We start from the raw sequence: 25,028 nt of genomic DNA on the forward strand, positions 1-25,028 counted from the left end.
CACCTGTCCCTGCTTCCCCCACTTCAATAAATCTTTTTTGTATCACAGAATCCCAGAATGTCAGGGACTGGAAGGGACCTGGAAAGCTCATCCAGTGCAATCCCCCTGCCGGAGCAGGAACACCCAGATGAGGTCACACAGGAAGGTGTCCAGGCGGGTTTGAATGTCTGCAGAGAAGGAGACTCCACAACCCCCCTGGGCAGCCTGGTCCAGTGTCTGTCACCCTCACTGAGAAGAAGTTTCTTCTCAAATTTAAGTGGAACCTTTTGTTTTCCAGCTTGAACCCATTACCCCTTGTCCTATCACTGGTTGTTACTGAGAAGAGCCTGGCTCCATCCTCCTGACACTCATCCTTTATATATCTGTAAACATTAATGAGGTCACCCCTCAGTCTCCTCTTCTCCAAGCTAAAGAGCCCCAGCTCCCTCAGCCTTTCCTCATAAGGGAGATGCTCCACTACCTTCATTGTCTTTGTTGCCCTACGCTGGACTCTCTCCAGCAATTCCCTGTTCTTCTGGAACTGAGAGGCCCAGAACTGGACACAATATTCCAGATGTGGTCTCACCAAGGCAGAGTAGAGGGGCAGGAGAACCTCTCTGACCTACTGACCACCCCCTTCTAATCCACCCCAGGTACCATTGGCCTTCCTGGCCACAAGGGCCCAGTGCTGGCTCATGGTCATCCTGCTGTCCACCAGGACCCCCAAGTCCCTTTCATCTATGCTGCTCTCTAACAGGTCACTTCCCCACTTATACTGGAACCTGGGGTTGTTCCTATCCAGATGCAATACTCTACACTTGCCCTTGTTATATTTCATTAAATTTTTCCCCACCCAACTCTCCAGCCTGTCCAGGTCTCTGGATGGCAGCACAGCCTCTGGCGTGTCAGCCATTCCTCCCAGCTTGGTGTCATCAGCAAACTTGATAATAGTACACTCTATTCCCTCATCCAAATCATTGATGAATATATTGAATAATACCAGCCCCAGTACTGAGCCCTGAGTCACTGCACTAGATCCAGGCCTCAACTGGACTCTGCCCCATTGACCACGACTCTCTGGCTTCTTCCCTTCGGCCAGTTAGCAGTCCACCTCACTATCAGAGTTAAGTCAGGAGCTCCTTGCTCATCAAAACATCGTTCCTGCCTCTTCTGCTTGATTTCCCGCTCCTTGTGATGGCTCATTCCTGAGCTTGGAGAAGGTGATACATGAAAATCAACCAGCTCTTCTGGATCCCTCTTCCTTCCAGTTCTGTAGCCTCGTGTCCTCGGAAAAAAAAAAAAAGATTGTGAGCATTGTCCTCACATTCAATTTCTTTTTTTGTCCCCAATGTGTTTTTAGTTTTTCAGTTATAATTGGCAAGGTTCAAGCTTTCCTTGAATTTTTTTTTTTTTTTCAATCATGGATAAGTTTTGGCTTGTTAAATTCATATTGTAAAACTAATGCTGTTTCCCAAGCCTTGGGGGTATCCTGCCTGGGTAATTACAGGTTTATGCTGCAACTATGCAGACGTGATTATTACCAATAGCATGAATAATTGCACCACTTGGCTGGTTTGTGGTCAAGCACTGTCTAGTACCTAGATGTGGAACAGTTAAAATGAGAAATAAAAGAGAAAATTGCTGAAGTGCTTGTAAGTATTGCTCCTGACTGGCAGTTTTGTTTTCTATGGTTGTGTAGGTATGATGAGATTTAATTGACAGTAAATGCCACAAAATGAGAACTCCTGGATTTTGTCCTAGATACTGGAAAAAAGATAATGTGAAGGGAACGTTATACAATTTTGTTGTTAATTTGGAAGCAGTCCTTTCCCATCCCTTCTAGAAATACTAATTCATATGGAGAAATGTAAATAAAGGGCAGTGTATGTTACAATGAAAGTTAGTTCTGATTAAGAAACTACTCAGGGATAGAATTGGTGATTATATGAACATTAATACTTTTATTGCCTTATATGTTTTAATTTTTTTTTAATGTTTTGTAAGTGACCCAATTTTTTAACCCATCCCTCAGAGATAACTTGATTTTGGAGCTTATTTTAAGGTTGTTCCTCCTGTTTCATGTCACCTCCCTCCCCAGCTGTGACTCTGTGGAATGATCTATCGTGAGCACATACCTGGAAAGCTTTACATTTTGAGGTTTCCTTTGCACTCAGAAGCTCAGAGAATATAGGAAATTAACAGTAGCTGGAAGTGGGATTAGTACTAGTTAGGAAAGCTGTTGACTGCCACTATGTAATATATAATGTGTCGATTTTCATTGAAACTTTTGCCAGATAAATTTCATTTTTCTGTACTTCTTTAGTGACACTTAGGTATTTACTATGACGGGGTAAATGATCTTTTGGAAGACAATACTTCTTTCCATATAAACAATATATCTAAATCATGGTACTGTGTTTTCTGTCTGAGCAGGTGATAAATAATTGCAGCTGACTGTGGCCAAGTGAGAAATCACATTCCCAGTGTGGGAGCACTAGTGATAAAAGCAGGGTTAAAATACCTTTCTGATTGAAGAAAGGATTATTAAATATTTGGGTTAGAGAAGAAGAGGAGATGATCAGAGAGAGAAAGAAAAGAAATTAATCCTTCGAGGTCCCTTCCAGTCCCTAACATTCTGTGATTCTGTGTGTGAATCTCTCTAAATACAAGTCTAAAACCTTAGGATGCTAATGAACCAGGACAGGGAACTGCTGTAGAGAGTCCAGCGCAGGGCAGCAAAGATGCTGAAGGGAGTGGAGCATCTCCTGTGTGAGGAAAGGCTGAGGGAGCTGGGGCTCTGGAGCTGGAGAAGAGGAGACCAAGGGGGGACTCATTCATGGGGATCAATATGGAAAGGGGGAGTGTCAGGAGGATGGAGCCAGGCTCTTCTCGGTGACAACCAATGATAGGACAAGGGGTAATGGGTTCAAACTGGAACACAAAAGGTTCCACTTAAATTTGAGAAGAAACTTCTTCTCAGTGAGGGTGTCAGAGCCTGGCCCAGGCTGCCCAGGGGGGTTGTGGAGTCTCCTTCTGTGCAGACATTCAAACCCACCTGGACACCTTCCTGTGGAACCTCATCTGGGTGTTCCTGCTCCGGCGGGGGGATTGGACTGGATGAGCTTTTGAGGTCCCTTCCAACCCCTGATTCTGGGATTCTGAGATTCTGTGTGAACTGTCACTTGGACCACATAAATTGAGACGAACCTTCGGAGCAAAATTAATTACCATTTATATACTTATCTTTCCTTTCTTTTGGTTTCCCCGTTTATTTAAATTTCAGCTTTCTTGCCTGTATTTAGTTTCTTGAGGGTAAATGGTAAACACCAGTGTGTCCTATTGCTGTAGGTACCTTGATGATATGTGCACTGGTGTACTTGAGCAGAGCCCTGTGGCTGCTTATGTTGGTGTAATATACTTAAAAGATACTGGGTGTTTTTCCAGTTTGCTGCAGAGGTTACTATTGAAACCAGCAGTGCAGAAATACCTGTGAGAAAAGTTTCCGATGGCTGGGATGATCCATGCACGATCTCTTAGAGATTTGGGGTAGTGGGGAGAACACTTGAACCCAAAAGACTGTCAGAAAATGTGGCGCTGTATGTAAAATCAGATCTGAAAATCATTAGGTTGTAACTTAAGGGTGAGAAATGTGGTTCAGACTTAGAGAAACACAGGTAAGTCAGTGAATGTGTAACTGCAATAGTTTAGAGTCAGGTTAGTTCTGGAATAGTTTTAGACCCTTGGAAAACAGTCCTTTATTATATTTTTCAAGCATTTTTTAAGGAATTTTGTAGCTGTAGTCCTACCAAGAGCAACAGAAGAACCTTTATTTATGAATTCTTGTAAAGCATTTCACATTTATTCTTCTTATTGTTACAGAATTCCTCCTTGGTAAGGGAATTCCCTATCTGTATGAAGAGGATCTGAGGAGGGGAAAATGAGGTGGAAAACAGTGATTTACAGATAAGCAGGAAGGGAAGACAGCAGCTAATAAAATGAAAGTGATGTTCTTGTGAAAATAAATGTATTAACAAGAGACCATATTTTTTTGTCTTCATTTTTGTGGTGTTATACTATTCAGTGTTTTAAAAGTGAAGTGAAAATCCCAGTTACACATGAATATTTAACTGATACGTGAGCTGTAAAGCTTTGGTTTGATGATTTATCTGCATAAATGGTACTTTGAAAGGAAGTATTCTAGAATGGCAGATCACAAGTACGGGTTGAAGCTTTTTCTTTACCCTTAGTGATATTTTCTCATCAGCTTTAGATATATCATTAGTTACTTTTGCAAGGGGTTAATTCAGTGTAATGTTTGGAAGGAACAGTGCTCTCAGAAGTAACAGCCACTTTCTCATGGCTCAATTTTATAATTTTAAATGTAATTTTAAGATTCTAGACATGTTGATGCTCTGTGAGAGGAGAGATGCTGTTTTGCAGGTTCATGTAAGCACAAGTGGAAGGTTAAACGAGGTCAATCCAATTCACTCGAGTTCCTGCTGTAGTTGGCGTAACCTGCTCCACAAGTATGGAGAGTAAGGAGAAATAATTTAAGATAGATTACATGTAAATTGGGCTTAATTTTTCAGTTTCTCTCTTGTAAACCCCATATTGATACAATGAGGTGCTAACCTATCCTTTAACAGCTTTTTCTGGTATGTGGAAGGATTCTTGTATTTGATATGAAGTCGGTTTAATCTCTTTTTTTTCTTCAACAATTGAACTGTCGGCATTGGAATTTGTTCACTTTGTTTAATTCTGTAACACTTTTCAACCCTGCAAAGTCTCGTACTCTCAGTGTGTTTCTCGTTCAGCCCACCTTTAAATCGCATTCCTGCCAGGTTGGTATCAACATCATGGGCATTTGCAGAGAGTCTGAACTTGGTTCTCCCTCTCCCAGAGACTGACACTCGTGCACTGAAGGAAATGTGTCACTTTGGTACCTTTTCAAGTCATCGGTATCACACCACAACCCTGTCCTGGTGGTCAAATAGATGTGACATCACTGGGTCATGTCCTAACCCTAACTCTATTGTGGTGTGCTGATGTATGTTTTATAGGAGTATTTTTTTTCTTTCTCCCAGTGTATATTGGAAAGAAGCTCATATCTGTAGGCATCATGGATTTGGAATTTTGAGCGAGCAGGTGCACCTGTAATCACAGAAACACAATATGGTTGGGATTGGAAGGGACCCCTGGAGATCATCCAGTCCAAGCCACCTGCTAAAGCAGGTTCACCAGAGCAGATCACACAGGAATGCGTCCAGGTGGGTTTGAATGTCTCCAGAGAAGGAGACTCCACAACCTCTCTGGGCAGCCTGTTCCAGGGCTCTGGCACCTCAAAGGAAGGAAGTTTCTCCTCATATTCAGATGGAACCTCCTGTGCCCATTGCCCCTCATCCTGTCATTGAGCAGCACTGAACAGAGTCTGGTGCATCCTCTTGACACCCACCTTGAGATATTTATAAACACTGATGAGATCCCCTCTCAACTGAACAGGCTGAACAGACCCAGCTCTCTCAGTGTCTCCTCCAGGCTGAACAGACCCAGCTCTCTCAGTGTCTCCTCATCAGAAAGATGCTCCAGACCCCTCATCATCTCCATAGCCCACTGCTGGACTCCCTCCAGTAATTCCTTGTCCTTCTTAAACTGGGGAGCCCAGAACTGGACACACAATTCCAGATGCGGCCTCACCAGGGCAGAGCAGAGTGGAAGGAACAACTTCCCTCAACCTGCTGGTCACACTTTTCCTCAAAGGCCATTTTTTTAGAGCTCCAGACTTTTTGTTACAGCACGCTAAAGAACTGAGCAGTTCCTTTGACTCAAATCCATCAGGTACTTAGGTCTCAGTTAAGTAATACTTTGTGTCGTGATAGCTAGGGCTGAAGCTGGGCTAAATCTGGTGTTGCTATCAAATTGATTTGTGAGATACAGCTAGTAATTTGCTCTGATGCTAGTGTTTACAGAACTTTATATATTTAATAAATGGGACATGCTTCAAATAGAGAGTTTGAAGGCATTTTTACAAGATTACAGTACAGAAGGTTTTTTGATACTGGTTTGTGAGGTTTGATTAGATTTTTCGTCTACTTCAAAATACCTTTAGCAATTTTTCTTCTTTGTATAGTGTGCTAGATTCTTCATTCAAGTGCTCAGTTAAGCATTTAGCTAAAATAATATAAAATGTAAATTTTGTTTGGGAAGGGAAGCCTCTGTTTCTGTGCTCTGATTTAAACACATTGTTTGATCATAATGAATAACACAATAGTTCAAAACTTGCAGTGTTTTAGGACATTTGGGAGGAGAACCTTAACTAGGGTGGGATTTTGCTTGCCTCAGTTTGAGTATTGGACCAGTGTAAACTAGGATACCCAAATACTTCTTGGAAGATGATGAAATCCAAATCTGACTCCGAATTTTACCCGTATTAATGACAGCTCATATTCCACAAACGTACGTAACTCAGGTTTAAAACTTGGCTTAAGTTCTTCCATAATTTTTTTAAAAAATGTGATAAATTCAAGTGAAGCACCAAATGAAAATACAAACCATATGGACACAGAAGCTTAAGTACACCAGACTAACACTGAATTAATCCTATTTAGAAATAGCACTAAATAGCATAAAACAGTAGTGACACAAGAATGGGATAGCCTGTCAACTAACTAACAATTAAGAACGCTTTGTGAGAAAAAATGTAGCTTAATAATAGGTTTTAATTCTACCTCAAAAGGCAGGATTAGAAATATAAAGCTTTATTCCCAAGGCATCCACTCTAAGACTGTTAAACTTTGTACCAGTATCATACCAGAGGTTCATTTAACCTGTTATATCGTCTCTGGTGGGCAAACAAGATAGGGATACTTCCACAGGATGCTTTCCTAACCTCTAGCTGTGTGTCGTTCAGTCTTCCTGAGCTGAGGTGTCTGTTTTTAGTAGCTCTCAATGGATGTTTCTTCCATGAGTTTATCCAGCTGCTCTTTGAACCCATCTAAACTCTTAGGAGTAGCTTGCAGCAAGTGCTTTACTTCTTCAAGTCTCCTCTTCCTACTTACACAGCACAGCTTTTAATGGTTATACAAGTTCCCTGATTGTTGGGTAGGAATGTTTGGAAAAGTTAATGAGTTTTATCTGATTTTTTTTTTCTCTAAGACAGTCCAGTAACAACAGTTGGTCTATTTGGTGTATGATAAGTAAAGCAACTAGGAGGTCAGTGGCTGATAGGGTGTACAATCCTGATCAAGTTATGTTGGTTTTTTATGAAGCTCTTCTGAGGAGCGGCTGAGGGACCTGGGGCTGTTCAGCCTGGAGAAAAGGAGGCTGAGGGGAGACCTTATCACTGTCTACAACTGCCTGAAAGGAGGGTGTAGCATGGAGGGGGTTGGTCTCTTCTCCCAAGTAGCAAGTGATGGGACAAGAGGGAATGGACTCAAGTTGCAGCAGGGGAGGTTTAGATTGGATATCAGGAAAAAATTCTTCATGGAAAGGGTTGTCAGGCATTGGAACAGGCTGCCCAGGGCAGTGGTGGAGTCACCATCCCTGAAGGGCTTTAAAAGACACATAGATGAGGTTCTTAGGGATACGGTTTGGTGCTAGAGTTATGTTATGGTTGGACTCAGTGATCCTGAGGGTCTCTTCCAACTGAAATTATTCTATGACTCTATGATAATACCCTAGTACTGACTCAGTGGTAGTGATGTAGGTGAATGTTTTTTGATCCAGGACTGACTCATGTCCAGCTGGCTTTGAGCAGAATAATGGTGAAACTTCCTACAGTTGTTAATGTACACATGACTTTATTTAATTATAGAAACGGAGAAATAGTCACAAACCTCACGTTTAATATGCTAAATCTATGGTAATATACACCAACAACTATGGATGAAAGTGCTCTGAGAGCTACTTAGTCTTTTTAGCCCATCTGAAGAAAGTACAGTGTGGCTGTGACGTTTGGTCTGTGGATCTTCTTGTGGATGTTTTTAATTGTACAGGTCACATCAGCAAAGACTCAGATTTTTAAACACTGAAGGACACTGTCAGTAAGCCAGGAATAAAAACTTAGTATTTTACACGTAGAACATATTCTGCTTGCCATCTTATTGTATAAATTCCCTTAAAATATCTGTAATACTCTAAAGATCAATGCTTATTTTCAAAATGCAATTAACATGGGAAAATTTACCTTTTGTAACCTTTCTTTAAACTCCTTGTGCATGCAAAAGGGTACAGCTGCAACCACAAAGTCAAACCTTTGGCCAATGCCTTGTAAAGCTGTTCAGTGCCCATCTGATCCTCAAGAGTAACTCAAGATGCTGTCTTATCACCAGCAGACCTTATGGAATTTGGTTGAATTTAGAATAAGTTAGCATTAAGCACTTGTATGGTACAGACTTCCATTCATTTTAGTTTAGGAGACAGTGAAATCAAGCAATTTTCTAATCTAATCTGGAATAAGCAGTTTTTTGCATTAAAGCTTGTTTCTCAACAGTTTCTGCTTGCAGTGAGCAAAGTAGGCTAATTTTGTCCATTTGTTTTCTAAGGAGGTGAAATAGGGTCTCTTGTGGTGTGAACTTCATCGAGTCATGTCAGCTCTAATCTTTATTTTAAAGATTCTGGAAAGTAATTTCCTGCATTTATCACTTACCTTCTGTCTAATGACACTATTTTTTCAATGAAATAACAGAATTTTCTTTTTGAGCAGAGTATTGAGGACAGAAAATCCTACAAGAAAAGGTAATTTGAAATGGATTGTCTTGTAGTGGGAATGGGTACAGAAAAGGCACAATGTACTGCCAGTTGTGTGAGCTTCAGACCTTTGTACTGTCATGAGCAATGGATTTCCAACCTTTGTACCATTATAAGCTTTTTAGGGTTTTTGTCTTCATTCCTGGACAGCAGTCATGGTAATCAAAGTGTGTGGTGATAGATGTATATGGATCATCGTAGTAAATCCCTACATGTTCTCTGTGTGTGGTCCTTCTGAGCACCGTGGTGCTGAACGATTGATATGACAACTGGGTGAGATTTTGATGCCTAAAAGGAGCAACTGGAGTCCAAGGCAGGTGGATCTCAGCATCTGAATTCTGGGGTAGATCACAGAATCATAGAATGTTAGATATTGGAAGGGACCTCGAAAGGTCCCTGCTCACCTGCCAGAGCAGGAACACCCAGATGAGGTTACACAGGAAGGTGTCCAGGTGGGTTTGAATGTCTGCAGAGAAGGAGACTCCACAACCTCCCTGGGCAGCCTGGGCCAGTGTCTGTCACCCTCACTAAGAAGTTTCTTCTCAAATTCAAGTGGAACCTCTTGTGTTCCAGTTTGAACCCATTCCCTCTTGTCCTATCATTGGTTATCACCAAGAAGAGCCTGGCTCCATCCTCCTGACACTCACCTTTTATGTATCTGTAAACGTTAATGAGGTCACCCCTCAGTCTCCTCTTCTCCAAGCTAAAGAGCCCCAGCTCCCTCAGCCTTTCCTCACACGGGAGATGCTCCACTCCATCATCTTTGTTGCCCTGCGCTGGACTCTCTCCAGCAGTTCCCTGTCCTTCTGGAACTGAGGGGCCCAGAACTGGACACAATATTCCAGGTGTGGTCTCACCAGGGCAGAGTAGAGGGGAAGGAGAACCTCTCTGACCTACTGACTACCCCCCTTCTAATCCACCCCAGGTACCATTGGCCTTCCTGGCCACAAGGGCACAGTACTAGCTCATGATCATCCTGTTGTCCACCCAGATGTATGGTTAAATGCTGGGAGGATAGCTAAGGAAGAATGAAATCATCTCAGCATTTATTTGCATTTACTTGTCTTTCTGGTTAAGTATACATGTGGAAAGTCTTCAGTCATAATGAATGACCCTTCAGTTTGACCTGGTGCTGCATTAAATCAAATTAAAGGTGATTATTTCTTGATTCTAAAGATTCCAAAATTGCTCATGAGCCATGTATGCAGTAAATGGACATTTGGACTTGATGATCTTAAAGGATTTTTCCAAACTAAATGATTCTTAATGTTAGCCATGAGATTAACATGCCTGTTTATTATTATATTTGACAAAAAGGTAGGGCTTAATTGCCTTTTCTGAACTTATGTGGAAAGAACATCAGTGTTGCAAAATGAAGCATAAAAAAATTGGGAAATACTAAAAGTTTATCTCTGTAACTTTGATTTATTTTCTTATGCAGTGAAAAATTAACTGGTGCAAATTACTGCTTCAGTTTTGTGAGGACGCTGCCCCAGAATGCTGCATCAGTTCCTTTTTACTGACTAATCCCACTTTACTGACCATCAGGACTTTGCTGAAGCCGTTTTATGGTATCAGTTGCATTGTTGATAAGCTTGGCCTATGAATTTCCTCTCTTAAAGGATTTTGTGGATTCTCTTCAAACAGTTGGATACTAGAAACCTGTTTTATGTAGCATTGCCAAATCTGGCACCTTAAATGTTGTGGCAAACGGTGAAATGCACTTGTTCTTATTATGTCATAGCGTGCAAACAGTCAGGATTTACTCTAATTCTCCAAACAGGACTTTTGCAAGAAACAGATACCAAGAATAACAACGGGAATAGGACTTCTTAAGAAACAATTCTGCCCTTCTTGTATCTGTAGATGCATTTGCCATCTCTCTCACTTGAGAAAACTACCTTTAATTCTGAGATGTCTCCTTGTGCATATACATCTGCTACTGGCCATGTTACTCTTTCAGTCCCAAGTGTTGGACATTCTGGTTTTCCAGGTTTCTATTCCAGTTTTGGCAGTGCTTAGTTTTTTTTCTCTTCTCGTCAGTGGACTCTTGGTAGTCACCAAGCACAGCTACAACAAATTCTTCTGAAGCAGCAGACTCCTTGCTTTGCAAAGACGGATTGTGTCAACCAAACCTGTCCCAAATTGTCTGCTAACTGAAATCCATAACCCTAATCCTTATGTGGAAAAACAAGGAAGAAATAATGGTTGCTAAATCTTTCCCACATCACTGACTAGGATGCTCTATATCAGGTGAAAAGCACGTTTGAAAAGGCGGAATTGACTTTCATGTAAACTAGGTGTCTTCAGGCCTTCAATGCATGATAATATCCTCTGGAGATGTGGTGGTGGCTTGTCATAAATTGTTAGTATTCTTAATACTGGAGTAAAAATTAGTGTTTGTGATCATCACTTCTTATCGGACACTCTCCAGAGATGTTTATATTATGTAGTTATTCTGTAGAGGAGTTGCTACAAGTTTATGGCAAAACTTTATTTTAAGCTTGATTGAATTTCTTTTCTAACCAGACCTAGTTTATTTGAAAAAAAATCTGAATAAAAGATCCTTTCTTGCAATGCTTCCCTTTGAAGGCTATGTAAAATCTGGTTTTCTAACTCAGGAGGCTTTATTTAGCATAGCTTGATTATGTTTTTCCATTCTTTTTGTACTGGCTGTTAGAGATCATTATATTTTATACATATCAGCATGTTGGTATTTAAAGGCTTATTCAGAATTTCCATTCTTGGATCATTGTCTGGAAAACCATTGCTAAATTTCAGTTATTTACATTTTCCTTATTCCTTAAATTTTGGCATTCAGTAAAGTCTTAACTAACATGTAAATAGTCTCCATCAGGATATTTGGAAACCACCCTGTAAGCACTTTCAAGCTTTCTGTTCGTTTTTGTAGTTTTAGATATTAAAGGGTGCAACTTTTATTTTTATGGAGCTGTCGCATGTTTCAAGGCTGGAATTCATTTGAAGTGTATAATAGTGCACCACAGGTTGGTAATTTTTCCCCTTACAATGCTGAAGAATCGAGTATGTTGGTCAATTGCTGATGGGAATATCTATTTGATCAAGGTGTGCGTGTGGTGAATTTTAAGATGGAGACGATGTCCCAAAGAATGATGAGATTTTTCTTTCCTGAAAGACCTTCTCCTTAAGACATGAAATGAACCTTGCTGATGATTTATGCGTTAATATTTGGTTTTGAATGTGTAGCTCTACGTGACAGAAGTGGTTTGGAGAAGAGAGTATGATATATTGTCCTGTATCAAAACCAGCGTGGTCAGCAGGACAAGGGCAGTGATCCTTCCCCTGTACTCTGCATTGGGGAGGCCACACCTGGAGTATTGTGTTCAGTTCTGGGCCCCTCAGTTCAGGAAAGAGATTGAAGTGCTGGAGCGGGTCCAGAGAAGAGCAACAAGACTGGGGAAGGGACTTGAGCACAAGACCTATGGGGAGAGGCTGAGGGAGCTGGGCTTGTTCAGTCTGGAGAAGAGGAGGCTTAGAGGTGAGCTCAGCACTCTCTAGAACGACATGAAGGGCAGTTCTAGCCAGGTGGGGATTGGGCTCTTCTCCCAGGTGGTCAGCAATAGGACAAGGGGGCATGGGCTTCAACTCTGCCAGGGGAAATTGAGGCTGGAGATTAGAAAGCAATTCTGTGCAGAGAGAGTGGTCAGCATTGGAATGGCTGCCCAGGGAGGTGCTGGACTCACCGGCCCCGGAGGTTTTTAAGCTGAGATTGGACATGGCACTTAGTGCCATGATCTGGTCAATGGACTAGAGTTGGACCAAGAGTTGGACTTGATGATCTTTGAGGTCTTTTCCAACCCAGTCGATTCTGTGATTGTGTGATATAGGAGTTAAAAGTTCTGTTGCCAACTCAGGAAGACTGGAAATGGCTTTGATTGAATATTTGATTAAACAACATTTAATTTCAGTTATATGAAATAATAGTTTATATTTTCAGCAAGTTTACCGCAAAGTGCAGGTGAGTATAAATACCTGCTCATAGTGAAAATCATTACTTAATAGTCTCGAACTGGTCCTTTTGTAGCCAATGAGATGAGTCAGCATTGGGAGACTTTGGGAAATTACAAGGAAGAGATGAATTATGGAAAATTCATTTTCCGTAAAACGCCAGAAACTAAATGCCTGGCATTTTCAATACATCCATCCACTTTCTTGACTGAAAAATAAATACTCTTACTGTTTTTCAAGATCTGGGGATCTTTTGCAACACCTGCATTTCTAGTATTTTTATCAAGGGCCTTCTTCTATTAAGGAAAATTGAGGTTATTTCATTGTAGCTTAATTAAATCTTTTACTACTTATAAGCACACAGACAATGCTGACAGAAAAAGGATATCTTTACATATTTTCTGATGGACTTGGCCAATGTAGAAAATGGTATGTGATCTATAGTGACAGAACTGTACTACTGGTACATTTTAATGTGAACTGCAAGTAATACAAGGCATTTCCGTGTATTAGAAATTGGAAACACATTTTTAAGTGCTTCTTAAAATATATATTAAAATACTCTCCTTACCTCTAGTTAGTGTAATGTTGGTATAAGAGGTGTATATATCTGGAGGAAAAAAATAGTATAGTCCTGTCTCTCAAATTACAAGTTGTTTTGTTTATATTAAAATAAAAGGTCGTATGTAAATGTATAGTTAAAGTATTAGTAAACTCCAACATTGGAGTATTTTTTGTGTGGGTGTAGTACCATACTTCAGAAAAGAATATCTTGTTTATAATATAGATATATATTGTTCCATAGTGCCATATAGCTCTATAACTAAATTCAAGTATTTAATTTCCAAATTTAAAAGAGTTGAAGAATATGATAATATATTCTAATAGGGACGTATACTGTATTTAAATATCTATAACTTACTAAAAAACCTGTTGTTTTTTCACAGTGTTTATAGATAAAATTATCTATGGTATCTTCATGCTACCCTTAAATTTTACTTGTTTGCTACTGGCATAGAAATGTTGTTTATATATAAGGTGGTGAGTAGATTTTAACACCATTGGAGAAATAAAGATTGACATACAGTACTGGCCACTAAGAGCTTGGCATCCCGCACAGATGAGGGACGATAAAGTGTAGCTAGAACAGTCAGTGAAGTTGTGGTTCTCCTAGAACCGTATTTCTACATAATGAAGGAAATTTCAGTGGAGGAACAAAAGTGCTTTGTGAAATAGAGAAATGTTCAAAGATTTCCAGTGAAAAAGAAAGGATGGCATTTGAAGTGCTAGAAAGCGGCAGAAGGTCAGGGTGAGGAGCGTGGATATTTATAAGGATAGTTCTTAGAGAATTTAACTTTCTTGCATTGCCTTTGCTGGGATGCCTTGGGGGCATCACTCACAGTAATTAGGCAGGCAACAAGATGTGATTACTCCTTAATATTAACAAATCTCCTGGTTTTCCAGCTGGTTCTATCTACCCATCTGTTTTCTCTTTTATGGCTGTTTCCTATTATGATTTTCTTAAACTTACGTTGTGGGCCGTTTGGGCTGCCCATGTACAGTTCACCTCTCTGCTTGTGCTCACGACTTTAGCCCCTCAGACCAGAATGGCCAGTGGCCTCCTGGGCTGCATCACAAGGAGCATGCCCAGCAGGTCAAGGGAGGTGATTCTGCTCTGGTGAGACCCACCTGCAGTTCTGTGTCCAGCCCTGGGGTCCTCAGCACAGGACACACATGGACCTGTTGGAGAGGGGCCAGAGGAGCCACAGAAATGATCCAAGGCTGGAACAGCTCTGCTGGGAGGACAGGATGAGAGAGTTGGGGTGTTCAGCCTCGAGAAGAGAAGGCTCTGGGGAGACCTTATTGTGACCTTTCCGTACTTAAAAGGGGCTGATAAAAGAGATGGGGACAGACCTTTTACCAAGGTTTGCAGTGATAGGACAAGGAGCAACGGCTTTAAACTGAAAGAGGGGGGATTTAGATTGGACATAAGGAAGACATTTTTTACAATGAGGATGGTGAAACCCTGGCCCAGGTTGTCCAGAGAGGTGGTGGATGCCCCATCCCTGGAAGTGTTAAGGTCGGGTTGGATGGGGCTTTGAGCAGCCTGGTATGTGAAAGATGTCCATGGCAGGGGAGGTTGGACTAAATGATCCTTAAAGGTTCCTTCCATTCCAAACCATTCTGTGATTCCATGGTTTCTTTAAGTCTTCAGTTCATGACTGTAACATGAAAACAAACCAAAAAATTAGAGATGCTATTTTTGGCACCTTGATGAATATGCTTTCAAACTTGTATATTCCACATACAATACCTCTATATATTTCAGTGCATTTTGAGGCAGTTCTTCCTAACATATAGTTAGAATGCATACGGTAACTATGGGTTTGAATTTCACTTGTAATTAAATTTCATAATAACTTTTCAATCCTTTCAGTGAAGATTTCATTAAAAAGTGAGAAATAGTTTGTGTCCCCTTGTGCTCCTGTCACTTTTTCATGTCTGACTTTTTCTACTCGTATTTCAGACTCTTGGATGCGATCAATTAGGATTTTTTTTTTAATACAACGCATTTATAAACGTCTATTTAAATCGTTAATACTTTTAATACATATATATTTACCATGCAGCCTGTGTGTGGTCAGAAAGTTTTTGAGATGGTTGTAGGAAGCACATTACTTGCTTCTAAACTTCTCAGTACTTGGGTGGTCATTGAATGGTTAGATACTGTCGCTGTGAACCTTGCTGCTCATTTATACACAGCTTTAGTGTTTAAATTCTCTTCCTGCTGTTAATTGCTCTCATTATATTGACATTTTTCTGGTTTATAAAGGTTTAATATTCAGGCTTACACAATTTTTGACAGTGTGGTATTGGCTTGCTTGAATTTATTATGGTACAGCAGAATTTAACTTAACAAATTATATTAAGTGGTACGTATGGCAATATGTTTTTCATTCATCTTTCTGCAGCATCTTTTCATCAGCCATACTTTTCAAGCGATTAGAAGGGTTCATAAAAATATTACACTGCTGTTTAGTATAGCAATAGATCAGATTGGTGTTGTAAGTCATCTTTTTTATTTCTGCCTGTATATCTGTAGTCTGAAAACCAAGCAGAAAAGACTTGGGCTTGTCTGTGTGCTCTGTTCTCTGCTAGGATGGATGTGGATGGTCTGGGGCACCTTATTTGTCTGGTATCTGAATTACTCAATTTTCAAAGGAGGACAAGTATACCGGCTTTTACGAACTCTGGTAGAATGTTCTTTATGGGATATAATGTAGGACTTTTAAAACATATATTAAGATGTGTTTACATGTACACCTCTTCAGTAAAGTGAGGTTGATGCTTTCCTGTTAGTTTTGAGCCATGGATTAAGATTTGAAAAGGAAACAAAGTGAAAACTCTTTATATCACATCATTGATTTGGTGAAGCACCCTGTGTTACAGCTTTTGTGTTATTTATTACTATTATTCCTGTAGTAATTTTAACTAGTTAACTAGTAAAAATTATACAAACCAGGTGATAAACCTGGTCTTTGAATTTTTAGCATGATAAAAGTATATGTCCCAAAGGATAGTTGAGTTTATATTGTTCTCTGTAAGCAGCACAATTCTGCAGAGGTGCTAAGTGTTTAGGTGATTTTTACTATTCTGTTCATGCTTTGTCAGCATAATGATGCCCATTGAAGCTGGGATTCTCTCACATTCCCTATTGTGACTCGCTGCAAACACCTAATAATTTAAGCTAATTTTTCTATTGTACCTTTAGAGTCTATTGCATTCTCAGAAAAAAAATAAGACATACCTTGTTTTGGAAATCTTACTGTCCCAGCTGACTTAATAGGCAAAAAATCCTGTCACCTATCAAAGAGAAAGTAATTGGGTAAGTCTGACACTTGCGAAAAGTGTAACACTCCATGAGTAGGAGATTGGGGCTTCTCAGTCTTGATGGATCATCTGTACATGACCTTTCAAAATAAAAATAAAGAGTATTTTCATGACAGTTGTTGGAACTAAGGATATCATGCAGGAATCTTCATGGAAATGGCGAGTCCAGAGTGGCCAGTGGGAAGGAAGCAATAAAAAGTTTCATACTGTAGAAAGAATGGGGCAGAAAGGAGGTGTTGAACAGCAGGAAATAGTTTCAGGTTTTTTGCAGGAGCAAAAAGAAAGTTAAGTAAAGAAAATTTGAATTTGAAGGTGAGGGTAAACCACTGGAAAACCTTTTGCTGAAAGGTTGAAGAACCAATGATGCGTTGAAGGGGCAGCAATGCACAATAGTTTCATCAGCACTTGAAAAACTGTGAGTAAGTGAACAAGCCAGACAAGAAGTTTAAGGAGTTTAGGTGGAAAATAAATTGTGTAAAGTTTGCCAGTAGGGGTAAAGACAGATGGATTTTGGAATACACCACTTGTTATTATGCTCTATTGAAAATGAAAGTGGAGCATTTGAGATTGCAGCTGGCCTTACAGTAGGTGTTTATTTGCGATGACAAGACACTGGACTGTTCAAGTAAGCGGGTTTCCATGAATGATATTAATTAAAAAATGAAATTTTATTATATGTGAGTTTATGGATTGCATTAATGAATAATTAACCTTGGTATTAGGCAAAATTTAATCAGTCTGAGCTGAGATTTGGACACTGAAATCCACCTAAGGTTCAGACAGCAGTTAGCCATCAAAAGTTTATAGGACTTATCAAGTCTTTTATATCACTTACATAGTTCATGACCCCCTGTGCTTTCGGTGAGAGTTTACACTCGATGATGATCAGAGGTCCCTTCCAACCTAAATTATTCTGTAATTTGTTATAGTAGGATAGTTGACAGCATATTTAGCTTGACTTCCTCAGTATATGCTCAAAAACGCCTATGCTGGGGAAGTGGGCATCTGTCCCATCTGTCTCTGACCTACAAACACATTTAGGAAGACAGACACTTGAATTCTGCCTCTATATTCTAGATAAAAGTTAAATGAACTATGGACTATATTTTTAATGCTGTTTTTTTTTCAGATGGCATGTGGGAGGCGTTGTAGCCTGGGCTGTAGCCATCTCATGGGTCTTGTGGCCCAGGGCTTTGCCTTGTAGCCATAGAATGGGTCTGAGGCCCCAGAGGGTCTTCATAGTTGCTCTGTGCCTTCGTCCTGTTGAGTTGGACCAAGGTGCCACTGGGGACAGAAGTCACAGGCACCAAACTGAGAACCTGACCCTTCGTGACGTGCACATTTATGGAGAAATTATGGGAAGCTGAAGGGTAGGGAGATGGTTTGGAACCAGCTTGTACCGTTCCTCCACTGAATGCCCTACACATCTATAGCGGCACAGATTTGGAACAGTTTTATCTCATTGGTGTTGAATCGTCTGAGGACAGCAAATTATTAGAGGAAAAGTTGAATTTAATGAGCAGATGTGACGCTGGAACGTAAGAGGCTACTGTGAAGAATAAGAGCTTTTTCTAGTTTAATTCGCTGTAGAGGACTGGCTCCCTGTAAAAAAGTTATTCTGTTATTGTTAACTCAAATTTCTTCTGAGATGCTCCAATTTAAAAATCATTGGGTACTGTGGTTCATAGTCAAACATACCGCAATTAATACTTCTAGTCTGATTTATAACGGCAAGTATTTTTAATTTAATTTTGAAGTTCACCTTGTGCACGGTATCTCTTTTTTCCTTTTCTCTTTCGTTTAGTGTGTCCGGATCTTACTTCAGTGCTGACTATGTGAAATCTTACTTGCTATGATTTGAATTGTGGCATCGTAAATTAAAGTACGGAGAGGTTACCCATTTTATTTTCCTGCCTGGGCAGTGTACTGCAGAGAAAGTAAAACAAATCTAACAAATATAGAAATCTAAAATGCATAGGTTTCTGTGCTGTTAACGTAATTTTTGAATGTGAGTATTGAAGTTGAGACCTTCTCTTCGGTATATTGATGTTGGAAAATGAAGAGCCTGTGTGGTGACTGAATTTCCATTGACACTTTTTTTTGCCATTTCTAGCAGTACTTACTTCAAACATTGAACGTTTAGCCCCTGTTATTTCAACTGTTCCTTGAAAATGGCTATTTCAAATCAATATTAAAGCTACGTGGCTCATGCTGCCCTGTCACGTCATAGTGCCATTTATTTTCACTTTTAAAATCGCTGATCGCAGTGGAAAATACATTTTTAGCTATTTTATTCTATCTATAGGTATTTTTACAGCTTAACTCTCTTAAGAGGTGGAAAAGAAGAAACTGATTTTTTCAAGGACTGTTTTATTCTTTTCTTTCATGAACTATTTTATTCTTCACTCTGCGTTTAAATAGTAATTTTTTTTCTGAGAAATCCTGCTTCAGAGTTTCAAATATTTGTATTTTAAATGCATTTGAATGAAACTTCCTAATAAAAACAGGTTATTTTTTGTTTCATAATAAAACCATACTTTGAAGATGAATTAGGACTAGAGTACGTATTGATCTATATTAAATAAAAAAAGGCAATTTGTAGCTAACTGAGGAGAAAGATGTTATTTAGTGAATATTACAAGACAGAAAAGCAGCATCAAGATTTAGCTCGTCTTTCTAAGATGTTATTTAACTGTGAATTTATATCTTTTTAAAAAATGTGATAATTTAGCAAATTTTAGGGAAGTGGTTGAAACTTACAATTATTGAAAAAATGCTTCTCCTTTGGAAAAACTTTTTGGAATTTCAGTGTTTCAGCAACATGATATTTTCGATGATTTGACTTCATTTAACGCACCTCAGCAAGTACCCATGAAATAATTTTTTAATAAATCAAATTCAAACATGTGCTGGAACACTTGCCAAGATTATAGTGTAGTAACAGCTACTGCTGCCGTAGCCATAATGCTAAAATACTGAAAAGAAGTTTTACATCATTTTTATTACAGCAGGAAAATATTTTTTGGGAAAAATATTACTTAAACAGGCTATTTTTCATTTTCTAAAAATGTTGTCGTGATCCTTCCATCAGTCACCAGTTCTTACCCTGCTCATGGAAATAGATGCCACTTTAGCTTATTCCTACGGATTTCCAAGTATTAAACTCTGTTGTGTGCATACCATGTCTCAAAAGCTGCTCATTGATTCTCTTTCCAAAATGAGTCTATTTATCCTAAATATTCTTTTCTTGGCAATATATGAAGCTGAATATATACCGTGTTTGCTTTTCAGACTGTTTTTGTTATGGATTCGGAGAGGCATGATCCCTTCTGTAATGCCAAGTGAAACCAGGCTGAAGTCACTGCATAGATACCCCTTTTCTTTTGGCATCTGAACATCAGCTTCAAGTAGCCTGGTTAACTGAAATGATAAATTCAATTTAGCAAATGAAATTCAATTTAGCAAATGAAATTTTATAAAGATCCCACGCGTGCAAAATCAGAAACAAATAAAACGCTGAAATAATTTTAAAATATCGTTGCCTTTACGGGCATTTTCCAATCACAACTTAGTAATGAAAGTGTATTGAAGCTGTAAGGTTACTGAACTGAGTAAGTACTTGTCAAGAATGTTCAAATCAGAAATCAAAGGACTGAAGTGACTTGGGGCAGCTGCAAATATTTGGGGGAGTGTCCATAGGTGAAGCTGAGAAGTGGCACATAGGCACATGTATGGAATAGCTGAGGGCGCAGCTCTTTGTTCTAGAGTTCATTTTAAAATAAGATCACATTGGAAATCAATTTATTTTGATCCTTTAATCAGATTTTCTTCTGTGTAGGATGGCAGTGTAAGCAATACGAAATTGAGAATGTTTTTAAATTAAAATGAGCATCTCTTATGTAGGTGAGGAGTCCTAGTAAAAACACTGCTGTGCATCTTTTAATATTTCTGGGAGCTCTTTGTGCTTTATGCATTTTTATATGATATATATTTCAAAGACTCTATCCCTTCTTATTTTAAAATTTTCAATATGGCTTTTGAAATCATTCTTTTTTGATACAAAGCAGAATGTCAGAATAGTGGAACTAAATCTTAACTTTGAAATCTGAAGGCAATGAAGCTGCTTCTTTGACAGTTAATTGCCCGTTTCGGATTCCGGAGAGGCTCGGCGTTATGAGTAGGCATTTTTAGGCTGTGTATGATGAAATCGAATAACTCGCATAGTAAAGTGTATATATTGAGGTATGGGATGAATAGTTAGTTTTCCATTGTCAACTGCCAGGCAAGTCAAATTCCAAAAGGCGAATGTTATTAGTTACACATAATTTCATAGTAGTCTGAAAAGAAGCAGCACGTTTACATAATCTATATGTGAATATATGTATACGGTCTTAAGCAATGCCCTTTTCTGAATGGAATTAAAACAAGAAACTGTAATCTGTTGTAAATTCAGCTCAAGGCAGCTTGCTGGAAGTTAAATAACATTAATGTTTTAGTTGGAACTCATGTAGAAGAGGTATTATTTTAAGTGAAAATGAAGTCTACAGCTATCTGGTTGTTAATGTCTCTCAATTACAGTGGCGTCCGTGGATCTTGGATCTGAATGAAGATTTGGCTAGAAATTCTCCACATCCTTATTCTGTGTTTTCCTCTGAATAAGAAACAGCATGTGTGAATTACATTGACTATAATCCACTCCATACAGGCGGATAAAAATTCTGTGAAAAATGATTATGCACGGTTTGAAATTATTTGGATTGTAGTGGATAGATTCCTGTTTAGTTTAGCTTGTTAGAAGTTAAAGATATTTTGAGGAGTAATGCTGCGTGGCTAACGTTTTAATATTTAGCTAAACACAAACCTATGTATAAAAAGTCACTCTGCAGTTGCAGACAATCGCATTCCAATGGTGGTGTAACTTCCTGCATTTAACCGAACATGAAACATTATTCAGTGAAAAGGAAAAATACTCTTTTTCCTGAGTGTGCTACCCAAGCAATTAGAATGAATTGCTACTACTGTAAAGTGGGGAGTTACTGAATGAGATAATCTGTATTTAAGCTTCCCATAATACAAGCCTACGGAATAAAAACATGTTCTCTTATGCATCAGCTTAAAATATTTTTACAGTTGTAGGTCGCAAGTTTATGAAGAGGTTTCTCCTGCTTTCACAAAAGCGGAAGATTTTTGCGTGTTATGGAAATAAATTTCAGTTTAACTGCTGCAAGTGCTGCGATGGGGACGGCGTCTTCAGAGGAGTCACTGGCTCTCCACTTAAAACCAGTTCCTCACTTTCCAGTTTCAGTCCAAACAGAGGCGTTTTTTCCCACTGATACAGGTATATAAGTGCTACCAAACTTATAGCAGTGTTTTTTGGGGGAAAGATAGGTCTCAGTGAAAAATTGTCAATTTCTAACGTTTTTGAACTATTAGCAATTTTTGTAAAATGCAACAGCATAGCTTTCAATACAATACTGTTAGTTAGGCTAGAATCAAAGATTATAATTAAGAGAAAAAAATGATGTTACATATTTATTCCCTCATTTCCAATTCCTTAGTCTGCAGAATGGGACCTTCCTGTGGAAATTCAGTGTAGTATTACAATCAAAAATGGCATTTGCTTGGTTTCTCATTTGGAAATGAGAAAGGGAACTGTCTTTATCTGTATAGTACAAATAATAGTTTGTATACATAAAGCCTAGGTTACTTTTATTTTGAAAAAGATGCATTCTAATGTATATATAATTCCTGGTACAACAAAAATTAATATCTGAATTTGTCTTTATTCATATGGAACCACTGAAGGTGAAATCCAGTTTGTAAATGCAGTGTGGGCTGTTAGCTGAAGAGGTTACTGAAAGGAAAGAAAGTACTATTTAGCTTCAGATTCTAATTCATGCAGAAATGTTCCTTCTCAGATGTTACTTTTGAATTAAAAAGGCTAAATTGCAGCTTTGACTGCAATTATCTGTACATCTTGGCTTCTAGATCAATGAAGTCTGTCATGAGCGAGAGACCACTATCTCAGAATTGGAAAATCTCTCGTGAATAAATACTACATAAACTCATCTGAAAGAAATGCAGAGAGAAAATATTCATACTAGCTAAGAAATATAATTTTCAAGGTGCTGTTTCCATGTCTCCCAGCAAATCAAAGAGGTCAAACTCCTGGCAGCTTGTAAACCAGAGCCAGTTAGCCCATGGCCTCCCATGAAAATGTAGCAAGCCATTGCTTATATTCCAGCTTTGCATTTAAACCAAGAACTAACGGCTATTTGTGTTTTTAAAAATAGAAGCCTGTTTACTTTGATTGAGCAATCTTGTGAGCTGCAAATATTTTTGACCCTCCCACACCTCTCCCATATTTTTCTTTTGTTTTTGGTAGAAGTAATGAATCTCGTGGATTGTATTTGGACTGTCAGTGGGATATAATGTAATTTACTTTACTGACTGGTTCTCTTCCAGACGTCTACATGGGTTGAAAACTGGATTATGGTATTTAAGATACAAACTGTCTGCCCTTACTTGTCACAGAAAAATACTTGTCAGTTAAGCCACAAACTCATATAAATAAGGCTTTGGTCTTAGAGCAACATATTTTTTAACTGATCTTTGAAAACACGAGTTCAGAAGCTCTGTTCTGCAGAATTTCGTATTTATATGTGCTTTATATGCTGACTAGGTAGAAGTATTTTATTTATGGAATTTTCAAAGACAAATAGGAAAAGAGAAATTGGAGACGTAACATACTTCATTATTGAAAGAACAACTGTAGCGTAACTACAATAAGAAATGAGTAAATGCATGAGAGGATTAGTTTAGAGCACAGATGTTAATATAGAAGATATCGTACCTAGTATTTAGCCAAAGTGGATTTTACTTTACATATACTACATTAAAGTAGTAATTGGAAAATAAAATAAAATGTGCATACCATATGCAGGCATTTCTGGTTTAAGATACTTCTCGAAAATAGTCAGAAATACAATAGTTAAATGGTTACAAACCTCTATCACTCTTCTGTCTCTTTTTTAGTGCTGACTTCTACTTGAATAGAACTGATCCATAGTTTCACATTGTATTGGGCATTTAATATATTCTGTAATTTCTACCACTTTCAAAGAAAAAACAACAACAACAAAACAAAAACCAAAACCAACCAAACAAACAAAACCAAAATGCAGAAATACCCAATTTGCTTACCTTTCATTTTAACAAGATATTTGAGAGTATTTCTGCTATTGCATTTGTTCTCTGTCTCTGTGGCACTTTTTTCAGGAGGCTTCTCTGCATGGTAGAAAGATGCATATGATTAAAAAATAAGGATATTAGCCAAACATAAGTTTTGCTTCATCCCGTGAAATATTTCTTGTCATTCACGTTGGGTAGTCCAGCGTGTTCTTATTGAACTATGAAATATGTGATTCAACCTTACTTAGGAAGCTTGTTTGTGCTTATTTTTAAATGATCTGAAAGAGCAATAATTCTCAGAACAGAAATACATAAATGTATATAAATAACCCAGATTCTCAGAACAGAAATACATAAATGTGTTCATATAAATAACCCGTGGTGTCAGGGTGGCTCAGATCAGCACCATTGCCTGTTTTAGGGTTTCTCAGTTTCGGTAGCTTTGTCACACTTTGACCATTTGAATTGAAATTTCCCATATGGAAAGATGTCCCCAGATGGAGCTGATTGCACGTGCTCAATGGAAGGTTTATAGTTTGGCGGTGGAATTTTCTCTGTGCTTGAGCTCAGGGCTGTTGGGGTGTCACAGATCAGAGAAGCCTTGGGTTACACCTTCTCTTGGTGCCCCAGGACCAGAGAGGGAGATTCAAGTGGTGAATTTTGGGTTTGTCCTATGTTGGGTTAGGAGTTGGACTTGATGATCTTTGTGAGTCCTTTCCAAGTCAGGACTTTCTATGATTCCTTTCTATGATTCTAGGTTGATTAAAACAGAGAATATATTAAAAAAAAGTGAGGGCAGGCATCTGCTGTATGAGGAATGGGACCACACTTAAGCACAGACTATATATTAAGTCGTTGGATCAGAATAAATAATTTGTAGCAGAACTTCCCTCCATGATGTGGGGGAAGAACCCAGGATTTTGGCTTATACCCTGGATTCTCATCATTTCTTTGCTGTAAGCAATTATTTGTGAAAGCTGGATTGCTCCTGGAGGGGGTGAGACCTGGATTGGTGGGACAAGGAGACCAGGGTTGACTGGATGAGAGGAATGAAACCGAGATGAGACTCTGGGGCCCAGGAAGATGATGGCAGGGCCCCAGGGCCCTGTTAGCGGGCTGGACTGGATGCAGGCCTTCTTCATTTTAAAGGGGAAAAAAATACACGTCATCCTAAGACCGGCATTTCCCAATTTATGAATGCAGGCTTTTGCAACTCTAAATGCTGTTTAATGCAC

The 25,028-nt window shown here is 38.9% G+C and overlaps 1 protein-coding gene and 1 long non-coding RNA gene across 2 annotated transcripts in view; both read left to right on the forward strand.

Moving 5' to 3' along the window:
• LOC139827653 (uncharacterized) overlaps positions 1-4,022 on the forward strand; it is a 30,662-nt gene extending 26,640 nt beyond the window's left edge. The window contains exon 3 of the long non-coding RNA XR_011738559.1: positions 3,859-4,022. This is a non-coding gene — a long non-coding RNA (uncharacterized lncRNA). The remainder of the gene's footprint in view (positions 1-3,858) is intronic.
• SUPT3H (SPT3 homolog, SAGA and STAGA complex component) overlaps positions 1-25,028 on the forward strand; it is a 281,071-nt gene that overhangs the window by 75,923 nt on the left and 180,120 nt on the right.

This window comes from Patagioenas fasciata, chromosome 3 (genome assembly GCF_037038585.1).
Source record: "Patagioenas fasciata isolate bPatFas1 chromosome 3, bPatFas1.hap1, whole genome shotgun sequence".
Lineage (NCBI taxonomy): Eukaryota > Metazoa > Chordata > Aves > Columbiformes > Columbidae > Patagioenas > Patagioenas fasciata.